Raw genomic sequence first — 11,091 nt, 5'->3', positions numbered from 1 at the left:
AGATAATTCCTTTGCTGAGATAGGAATTTTCCATTCTTATGAAATATACATGAAAAATCCATGCTTAGACAAAAGGTTACCTTCCTTGCATAATGAGTCTAAGAATGTTACAATATCACTTATAACACAAGTTACCATGAGTTACATACAAAGACTTAATTAATATCTAGCACATAAATAAATCTCAAAACATGTAGGACATCCAATAATCTTGGGTAAGATAACATGCTTCCCCAATCAAAAAAATTAAAATAAGCCACAGTTCATAAATTCATAGGTTAATTGAATGCATTTAAACAATTTCTCACAATGACATAAGTAATCCCCCAATTCACAAAAATGTCATTCATTACTAAATTCAAACATTCATCGTTGCCATAGAATACATAGATATTCAAGCATTCAATCTTGAACCATACAAAATCATAAATGAGAAATTATCATGTCAGTCATAATCAATATTTATAAACCAAAATATACATAATTCGTTATACTTCTCTAAATGGGTTAGATTTGTTGGAAATTTGAGAGACTTCCACTCTCCACCCAACCATAGGCCAACTACATTACAATTTCTATTGTAACTGATCACCACTAATCCAAATCCAAAGTCTGATGGAATGATTAGAATGGTGCAATTTCACACCAATGATTTGGGAATACACTCAAGAAATGGATTCCATTATCCAAGTGGTTGATTAACCTACTATATGGTAGTAGGCACCTTAGTTACTCTCTTACTCTCTAAATTTCAAACATAGGGGCTTCACCCAAATTATAGAGGGGAGTATGCTATTCAACTTTTGAGGATTAAATGCTATATTAAGGTGGTTCGTCAAGTGGCTAGTAAGCACTTAGAAATCACTGTGGTTCACCAACCTAAATGTAAGAACCTAGGGGTTTAACCCAGGGATTGATTCCACTATGAAAGTGGTTAATCAACCAATTAGTAAGAAAAAGGCAATAACTAAAGGTTCATCATTCTAACTACAAGAACTCAATTTATTAACCAACACTTCTTCATTAACTCTTTAATAAAATATTTTATTCAACCAAATATAAGAAATTCTAAAGGTTGTAATTAACTTCTTTGTAATAAGAATTGGTGAAAGTTCCTATTCCTTAAATCTAACAACCCAACATTTGATATCTATAACACATTGTTTTTTCATTGATAATTTACTTCCCATTAGCTTAGCTATGAATCAAAATTGGAAATAGTCTAATAACTTTGATAACCTTTCCAATATATGTCTATCCTTACAAGTATACCTCTCATAAAATTGGTATAAATGAACCTACCTAGAAATAAAAACCCCTCTCTAGCAAGATACAAAGGCCTAGACAATGTTGTAGAGGTATCACTTGAAATGAAAATACTATAGTGAAAATATGGAATACTATCATTGAAATAGAAATTTATGCAAGAGATTGTTCATATAGTATTTTGAAAATTGAGTTGAACATAGTCACCGATCAGGGAGCTCAATTCACATCACATATGATCGAAAATCTCTTAAGGCAACATCATATCAAGCACATAAAATATATTGCATATCGTCCTCAGGCCAATTGATAAGTAGAGGTCACAAATAGGGCATTAGAGGGAATCCTCACCAATTTTGTGAGTATCAATAGGAAGGGTTGGGCAGAGAGATTAAAGGATGCCACATGGCCTATAACACAATTTGGAAAACAACTACTAGTTTTACCCCATATGATTTGGTCCATGGGAATAAATCTCTGCTCTCTATTGAGTTTGAGTACAATATTTTGAGAATGGAAACCCAATTGGATTTAGATGTCACCAAAGCAAAACAAGAGAGGTTACTCTAGTTAAATGGCTTGGATTAATTCAGAATGCAGACCCTCCTGCACACCGCACTTATCTAATTGCAGAGGAAGGTCTGGCATGATAGGCACATCAAGTAAAACGTTTTTCAAGAAGGGGATTGGGCCTTACTATATGACTCTAGGTTCAAGGATTTCAAGGGAAAATTGATGACAATATTCTTAGGCCCATACCTAAAAGAGAAATGCCATGGCAATGGAACTATTCAAATTAGTATTGTTGATGAGGAAGTGATTCCCTTGCTTGTCAATGGAAACATATTAAAGGTGTACAAAAAGCCTATATCCAAGGAAGAATTCATCAACACCATCAACAAAGAGGTTAATGTGATTGGAAGTGTCATAACTTCCAAATCACAACATTCTTAGATACTATTTTTTTGAAAAATAGAAAAAAGGAGAAAACAATAAAAGGCCTGGATGAAAACATTTATGAGGCATCTCAGGCCAACTCCTGGGTTGAAAACCTCCCTCAAGAAGCTCAAGAGTAAAGAAAAACAGAAAAAATAAAGAGCCTGATGTGAAAACCTCTCTTGAGACGATCATGGCAGGCATACAAGATGAAAACCTCTCCTGATGCAGCTTGCATGTCTCAAAAAAAAAGGAAAAAAAGGGGAAAACAAAGGGAAAACAAAGGAGAATCTCAAGACATGGATCCACAACATGTCTGTTAATAATTTTTTCATTTTGTAGGTTTGAGGATATTGGTGAATTCCAAAGCTACAGGGCTAGAATCCTCAAGATTCCATCCACTTCTCCATCCATACACTCCATATCCTCCATCCAAACCCATGTCCTCACCACTCTCCATCATCCTAGTGGCTCAAAAATCACATTTCAGCCCCTCTCTAGATTGCTACAGGAAGCTATAATTGCTACAGGAAGATCATGTAGCATTATAATAGGATCCTAAAAAGCTATAGGAAGGGGATTTGAATGAGAATACCACCAAGCATGACCTTTCCAAAGGTAAATGAGGTTATCCCACCTTGATCCACTACCCATCCATCATTTATACATCCCAATTCACAAGACACGTTAATATATTTCAAAACTAACCCTCCACTCTATCTCATCCTGAAAATTGATTGCAAAACATGGAGCACCTTCCCTCCATTCTCACAACCCTAAGCTACTCAATTAGAGCCCTAGAATCAGCCTCCAAACCCTTTACACCCTTTCTCATCACTCCCATGTAGTTAAAAGGCCTTGAAAGAGAGGAAAAGGGTTGCTACATGATTTTCCTATAGCAGCATGTGCAACCATTACAAAAAATCCATAATCCTAGTTTTTTTCCTTCCATCAAGTAGAAGGGGTGATACCAACTCATGAGGCACTATGCCACTCCAAGAAGGAATCTCCAGCAGCAAGAAAAACACCTCAAACATCAACAAAGCACCTGAACACATAGCAACAAAAACAATCCAATACCATGAGGAGCAAAGAAGATATACAAAGGAACACAAAAAACACAGCAAGACAACTTCGTTGGTGATAGTACAAAGTTCTATCACTCCAGCATGCACACTCCTACATCGATTAGTGAGGAAGTAGGAATATGTATGGAAACGTATCTTCTCCTCCCTATGTATAAATAATGAAAAAAATTGAATTTCGAGAAGAGCTATTTTTATAAGCTTGAGGTGGCGAGTTAACTTGGCCACCCTCGGTGAGTGACCAAAAAGTGATTTATGAGCCTCATGCAACATGGAGGTGTCACATCAATGAAGATTATATCACAAAGAGTGGGTGATGATTACGAGGGATGAGGGAATTATTAATCTAGGTGGGGACAATGGTCCAAAAGAGGAAAGATCGTGCCTCTGCCAAGTCATCACAATGCTCTGAGCCCTAACCAAATGTAGCATAAAATGTACTAAGGCTCGAATTCTCTTGCATCTATGCTCATTTCAAAAATAGTTAAGTTAAGAATGAGTCTAGGGAGCCATCAAGGAGCATCGAAACTTACTTTGTCATTTCTACAGGAGGAAGCTACATGAAGGTACGAGAAGCCTAAGAAATTGCTAGAGGAAGACTGAAAGGGTGAAAGAATGCTGGAAAGGGTTAATTTGGTCTCGAATTATCCTTATCTCATGCGATGTTGTAAAAGTAAGTGCATCCCCTCATTCATCTATCCATAACTTGTATGTAGGTGCACCCTAAAGTCCATAGGAAATATCAGTCAAATTGTGGATTGCAAGAATTTTTTTGGCTATAGATTAGAGGGAACATATAAAATTGTCATGAACTAAAGATTCCAACCCTCAACTTCCATTGAATTATAAATTAGAACTTGTTGGCTTTGGGGGTGTTGACCCAGGTTCATAGTTAGTTGCAAAATATAAATCCCTACACTACTGGCCCTTTTGGCATCAATCCATGGTGCACGGACTAAAGTCTCACCTGAATGAGTATGGGGGACTACTAGAACCAAGTTACTGCACCGAGAGATCAATGTGATGTCTTTTTGGTGAGCTAGATCTGCCTTCGTGCTAACCACTATGTTCTTGTAGCCTATTGATGTTACTTCCTCTAATCGGCCTCTAGTCCTCCTCGAAGGTCTACAATTGGCTTTGACAGACCCTGAGCAACATAATTAGCTACTTATGTGCACCATAGATTACTCTTAGACCATTATTTTCTCAGATATACTTAAGTGTTCGATAACTTTAACAGAATGAGTTATAATCTTCATGTAATCACTTAACCTTAGTTGCATTTAGATAACAATGTATGACAAGTAAAGTTGCGCATCAATACATCATTATTTCATAAAACCATTATTCATCATAGCATAAAGTGCATTCATAGATAATATAAGTTAATAGATAAAACACATAAATTTATGCAATAATCTTCTTTATTGATATCTAGTTAATCTTACAGACTCAAGACTTCCTCGCGCACTCAGTTGTAGGGGTCCGTGCACTAAGTTGTGGACACTACTCTAGGACTTTACACACTTATTTTTAGAGCCTTTCCCCCCTCTAAGACTTCTACTTATGCGTTAGACTTCTTCGCTCGTACCCATAGACTTCATCTTACTTACTTTGCTTAGATATCCCTAAGACACACTTACTTGTACAATTCCATGGTCCGTGCACCATGGGTAGATCTCCAAAATCTGACTGAAATTACATAAAGGAAGGGTAAAACCCTTTTTGACTCATAACTAGCTATGCGCTCCACAACCAAAATTTGCGGAGACTTTACATCTTTTTAAATCAAAACATTTGCGTTTGCCCCAAAATTGACCCAGGGGACCCCATCCCAACAGGTCCCCAAAACAAATATCGTGACTCACCCTCAAGTCACTCAGCTGGCACAAAGATCTTGCTGTGAAGATCCCCCAACTCCACTTGAACCATGGTTACTTCAATCGCGCTCTGCGTGGCTGCCTACTTCACCTGTTCGACCAACTGCTCTGTGGCTGATCCTTCACTATCCTACTTGATCTTCTGTTGTGTAAGTTGCAGGTTTGCCAACTTATCCTACATGTTGTTGGAGACTTGGGTGGATTCTTCCAACCAAGGGTCCAACTACACCTTAAGGATTGGCTCTTTTTTCTGTGCATCTTGCACTTGTGCAACGTGTTGCTTTCCCTCCTGCAACTTGGCAAGGCATTGTGCTGCAGCCACTATGCACGTTGTCGCGAACACTTCGTCGTACTACTACTAAAGCTCACAGGTCTCTATCTTTAATCTCTACAGGTTGGGATCTTCCTGCAGGGCCATCACTACTTCCATGGCCTACTCAAACAATGTTGTGCAGTCTACCACCGCGACATCAAAAGTAGCTAGTCCATCCTTAACATCTGATCGTGTTGTTCCCTAACTTCTAGCAGGTTCAAAGGTTGTGACCTAAGCTCCATTTCTGTGATTTTCAAGTTGATTTCAAATTGCACTGAGGAGTCCTTTGTCTTAGCATTGCACACACCTGCTGCAATATTCGTTATCTTCGCCTCTAGCAGCGCCTCCTCTGGTATGTGCAACTCCGGCACTGTCCTGCATGTTTCTTCCATCGCGACCACCAGCTAGGCACTCTGTGCCTAGATTGTCTCTTTTGCCTTCAATGCCTGTATCTTCTCGGAAAACATTTACTCATTGGTCACCTAATATTCACTGATTATACTGAGAGCGCATTGCGCCCACACTTGTAACTATGTTGTCACACGTGGATGAAACGTCTGAAGATAATCGTTGGGGAGCGCTGTGAGGTTGAGCCCAATATTCTTCAGAGTATCGACAATGACCTTGTCATCGACTAATTTTGCACTCAATGACCCTTCTGGTAGCGCGACTGCTCAAAGATCGACTGATCTAACCATCTCACTAGCCTAACTGGTCCCTAGTCCCAAACTTGTCTGGTCTGGATCTCCAGCTCACACAGAGCCTTTTAAAGAGTTCCCACCAACTGCAGGTGCTTTTTTTCGAACTCCTCCAACAATTCTGTTGTGGTATTGTGCACTATATCTCCGATCTCGTCGAGATCACCTTCTGTGAGCATGATGGGATGCAGTGGTGGATTTTTTTCTCTTGACTTCTTCCGGGGCCCCTCCTTCTGATGTTACCTATATCTCTTCACCAGGAATGGAGTGCTCTGTTCTTGATCTCAGTCCCTACCCTGCTACGACTACTCCTCTTCCTCGGTTTGGGGTGAAGGGGATTTAACTCTCCACTGAGAGTCGTGTTGTTCATGTTTGGCCTACTGCTTTGCAGTACTCTCTTTTTATAGTTGGGCCTTCTCCACGGCCTCCTTTACGAACTTGTCGGCCAACTGCTGGACTACCTGCTTTGCTGTGTCCTTCTTTTTCTTCTCTACGAAACTCCCTACACCTTTTCTAGAGCTTATGGCCAAATCGGATGGAGAATGCCAATATGTTCGTCATCGCTTGATAACCTCCTTAATAACATCATCTATGGCATGATAAGGTAGATCGAACCACTTCTACTACAGATCCTTTCGCGCCTTGATATATACGTGGTGGAAGTCTGGCTTAAAATCTGTGTACTCTGATAACTGCTTAAACATAATCGGGGACAACCGTGGCTTCTAGTTGATGGCCATGCAAATTCTCACCTCCATCAATACCGAGAAAAATTTCTTCTTCATGACCCTTGTGGAGTCATTTGTAGCCCAAAGGGAGGGAAACTGCATAGCCTTCAACAATCCTTTCTCTAAGGGAGGAAACTTGCTGTCCTCCGACAACTCCCAAGCTACTAGCATGATGGAGAGAAACAACCACACCTAGTGGAAGGTTTTTCTCTCATCCTAAGCCTTGCAACAATTTTCAAGGAACTCACTACAAATGCAACATGACCAGTTAAACTGCATGCCTTCCGCGCACTATGCAGCTAACATGATTACTAGCGCCAGAACCTCGTCTGTGTGGCATTTCCTCGTGACCTTACTAGCAAGGATATGTGTGGAAATTTGCATCACGGGGTTGTCATAGACATGATGGAGTACCTGCATGGCTTCTTAACTAGTTTTAACTTCTCCTTCAATTTTTCTTGCAGATCACGCTCACTGGTTTTTCCACCAAACTACTTGGCCAAATTTAAGCCTGAAGGTGACAAGAGCATGATCTAATGGATTAGCATATCTGTCATTGGGATCATCACACTGAGCCATAAACATACATTATGTACCAGGGTTAGCTATTTCTTGATAAAGATGATATTGATGTTGGAGCAGTGGTAGTGGGGCACCAACAGCGTGTTTAATAGCTTTGACTGATTCACTCAGCGAATCTACTCGACTGGCTCCAACGTGGTGAAACTAGATTATTTATAGTACACTTGCTTCATGTAGTTGTTCATCGCAAGGTGGGGGAACCTATAATGGTCTACCAAATCCTAGTCTTCCATTTTCAAATGGGGAATCCGCGCCAGGCACGGGCCTTCAAAGGTGATGCCTTCTAGTAGTAGGGGCACATTTATGAGAAATTTCCCTCCATCTGGGTCCTTAGTGGCCTTCACCTTTCCCTTACACAGAGGGAGGTAATATGGAAATTTGGATATGGGCTCCATGCCCTCGGCATCTATATCCTCTATGCCTTCTTCGACCTCCAAATCTACAACTTTCCCCTTATCCTTCACTAACTATTTCTCTTTCTTCTGGGCCTAGGTAATAGAGTGCTTCCTTGGTGACTCACACACCGGCATTGGCCTCTTCTTCTTATCTTTCTTGGGCTTGGGAATCTCACGGACTGGTGTGGGATTTGTCATATGCGACCTTGATGCCGTAGGCAAAGGAACTAGAGCCTCCCTGATTACAACTTCCATAGCCTCTCCCTCAGAGGCAACAATTGCTCCGGTGCTTGCAGTCTCACCTTGTCCAGACATAGTGGTGAGAATAAACTACTGGGTATCCTTAGGAAACATATCAAACACAGATTTGGTGCCTAAATCTGTGAAAAAATGAGGATTCATAAACATTGGACAACATAGCTCAAAAATTCTAAGGATGCAAAGTGTTCTATCCTGGACGGCCACACGAAATTTATAGGTGAATTTGAATTCAAATTCGACCATTCCCCCCAAAATCCATCCATAAATGCTGATTTGGCATCAAATCTCCAAATATTTTAGCCTTAAATGACTTAAATTCCACCCCACCGCTCCTCTTAATTATCTCTTGGCTGTAAAATCATGAGCAATGACTATAATGGTCATTTTCTAGTTATGCTACGTGGTACCTCCCCCCATAGTGTAGCTCCCTTCGCGCACCTTCCGATATTGTGACATGAACCTTTTCCGCGTAGCCCCTCTCACATGTAGTTCCACCAACCGGGCAATGTAGTTTATAGTTCTGTGCTCCTTTGCAGCTACCTAGAGTGCTAAGACTCTCCTGCTGTCATGTAGTCATTGGGCTAAATCCCTTGTGTATGGCTTCAACTAGCTTCCATTTACCCTTCCCGAAAATGGTTTTCCATTCAACTTTACAAGTTGAACTGCGTCACCATCTGTAATTTCTTTGATGACATATGGCGCCAGCCAGTGCATCTAAAAATTTCTTAGAAACTTAGCGAATTTTCTATCATATAATAAAACCAAGTCATTTACCTTGAAGGTGCACAGTTTTATGTGCTACTCATGCCAAGCTTTTTCGCGTTCCTTCTGAACCTACTGATGGAATCCAGCCAGAAACCTATCTTCCCTGAGCTCCATTAGCTACGTGAGTCATTGTTCTAAGGCTCTGCAGTCTGCAATTCCTATTAAAGTTGTTATGCATAGACTCGGTACGATATATTCCTTCGGCATTACAGCCTCTACAGCATAAACCAATCGGAAAGGCATCTACTGAGTTAGCTTTTTGCAAGTAGTTATGTATGCCCACAACGCTGTTTTTACATGCACGTCCTAATCATTCCACTGTGCATTGCAAATCTTCATCGGTGCATTCTCCAATATCTTATTGAAAGCCTCAACTGTTCCATTGGCCTGAGGATGATATCGTGTACTTTTCTGATGGTAAACATGGAACTCTTCTGTCAGTGCGGTGATTGTTTCATTGAGAAATTGTGTACCACGGTATCTCATCAATACCTTCGGGCAATCGAACCTAGTCAACACATACCCAAACAAAAACCTTGTTGTTGTTGCCCCTATACAGTCCTTCATAGGTTGTGCTCCACCCATCTCATCAAACATTCTATCGCGGTGATGATGTAGCACGCACCTGTTTTCTTACGTGCAGGCTGAATCAGTCCTACAAAATCAATTGCCCATTTCTCAAATGGTTGCAATGACACCTGTAGATTCAATGGCAACTCATCCCTCCATGACGACCTTCCCATCCTTTGACATGCATCGTATGCCTTACAATATGATTTAGAATCCTTATGTAGCGTCGGCCACCACAACCTAGCACGCAAAACCTTCTGCGTTGTTGCTTTTCCTGCATAATGTCCTCCCATAGCTCCTCCATGAGCTTCAGAAAGGATACTATTTCATTCAAAATCAAGCACATATCATTGAATTATCTCGTCTGATCCCATCTTATACAAATGGCCTGCAATTACCGAGAAATCAATGGCATGCACTGCCAACTCTTTCTTCTACAAACTAGTGTACCCTTCTGGAGTCGTCCCTGTAGTCAAGAAGTGAATAATATCCGTGAAGTGGTTATCCGTTATGCGCACAACGAAGAGCTACACATCGGACAACCCTTCCTCCAAATTAGTAGGCTCCTCTCTTGTCTCAATGCGCGGTAGATGTTCAGGTCCTTCATTCAACCTTCCTGGTTTCACAATTACCTTAAAATCATATTCTTGGAATAACAACCGTCATCTGCATATTTTCCCCCCCAACATAGGCTTATTGACTAGATACTTCAAGGCATAGTGGTCTTTGTACATCTCGAAATGTTTGCCCAACAGATAGTGGTTGAACTCTTGGAGAATGTACACCATAGCCAATCCCTTACACCCTGTTGTGGACTAATTCCTCTCAACCTTTGACAATTTTCTGCTTGCAAATTCCATAGGGTGATCTAGTTCTCCTTCACCAACCTGTGTCAACACTGCTCCAAACACAATACACGAGGCATTAACATGCACATGGAATTCTTTCTTCCCATCTGAGAATACCAAGATCAACGTGGTAACCATTTTCTCCTTCAAGACATCAAGACTGCACTAACATTATTCATTCCAACAGAATGTAGCATCCATCTTTAGCAAATTTTCCATGGGCGTAGTAATCTAAGCATAAGCCTTGACGAACTTTCAGTAATACCCAGTATGGACCAACATTGCATGCAACTATTTAACACTCCTTGGGGCTTCCAAATTGATTATTACCATGATCTTCGCAGGGTCCACCATGAGTCCTTTCTTGCATACCACGTGACCCAGCAAAATCCCAAAGGGGACATAAAACAAGCACTTCTTCAGGTTCAACGCAATCTGATACCTGTGCATGTATCCAACATTAAGCGTAGACTATCTACATGGTGCTTGACTAGCCCAAACACTATCCAGCCATCAAAATAGATGTTCAATTTTTTTTAATAAACTCTTTGAACATCGTGATGATTACGTGAGAGAATATCATTGATGCATTCTTGAGTCTAAAGGGCATCACCGTATACTAAAAACAACCCCATTTTGTCGCGAAGGTTGTTTTACTCCTGTCTTCTAGTGCAATCTTGATCTGATGGTATCCAGAGAACCCATCAGTAAACGAATATGCCTCCTGTCCTCCAACATTGTCCATGACCTCATCAGTAAATGGT

This window comes from Pinus tabuliformis, chromosome Q (genome assembly GCF_031772625.1).
Source record: "Pinus tabuliformis cultivar Carrire ecotype Pingquan chromosome Q, CPIR1, whole genome shotgun sequence".
In the NCBI taxonomy this organism is placed as follows: Eukaryota; Viridiplantae; Streptophyta; class Pinopsida; order Pinales; family Pinaceae; genus Pinus; species Pinus tabuliformis.
This window is presented reverse-complemented; position numbering follows the sequence as displayed.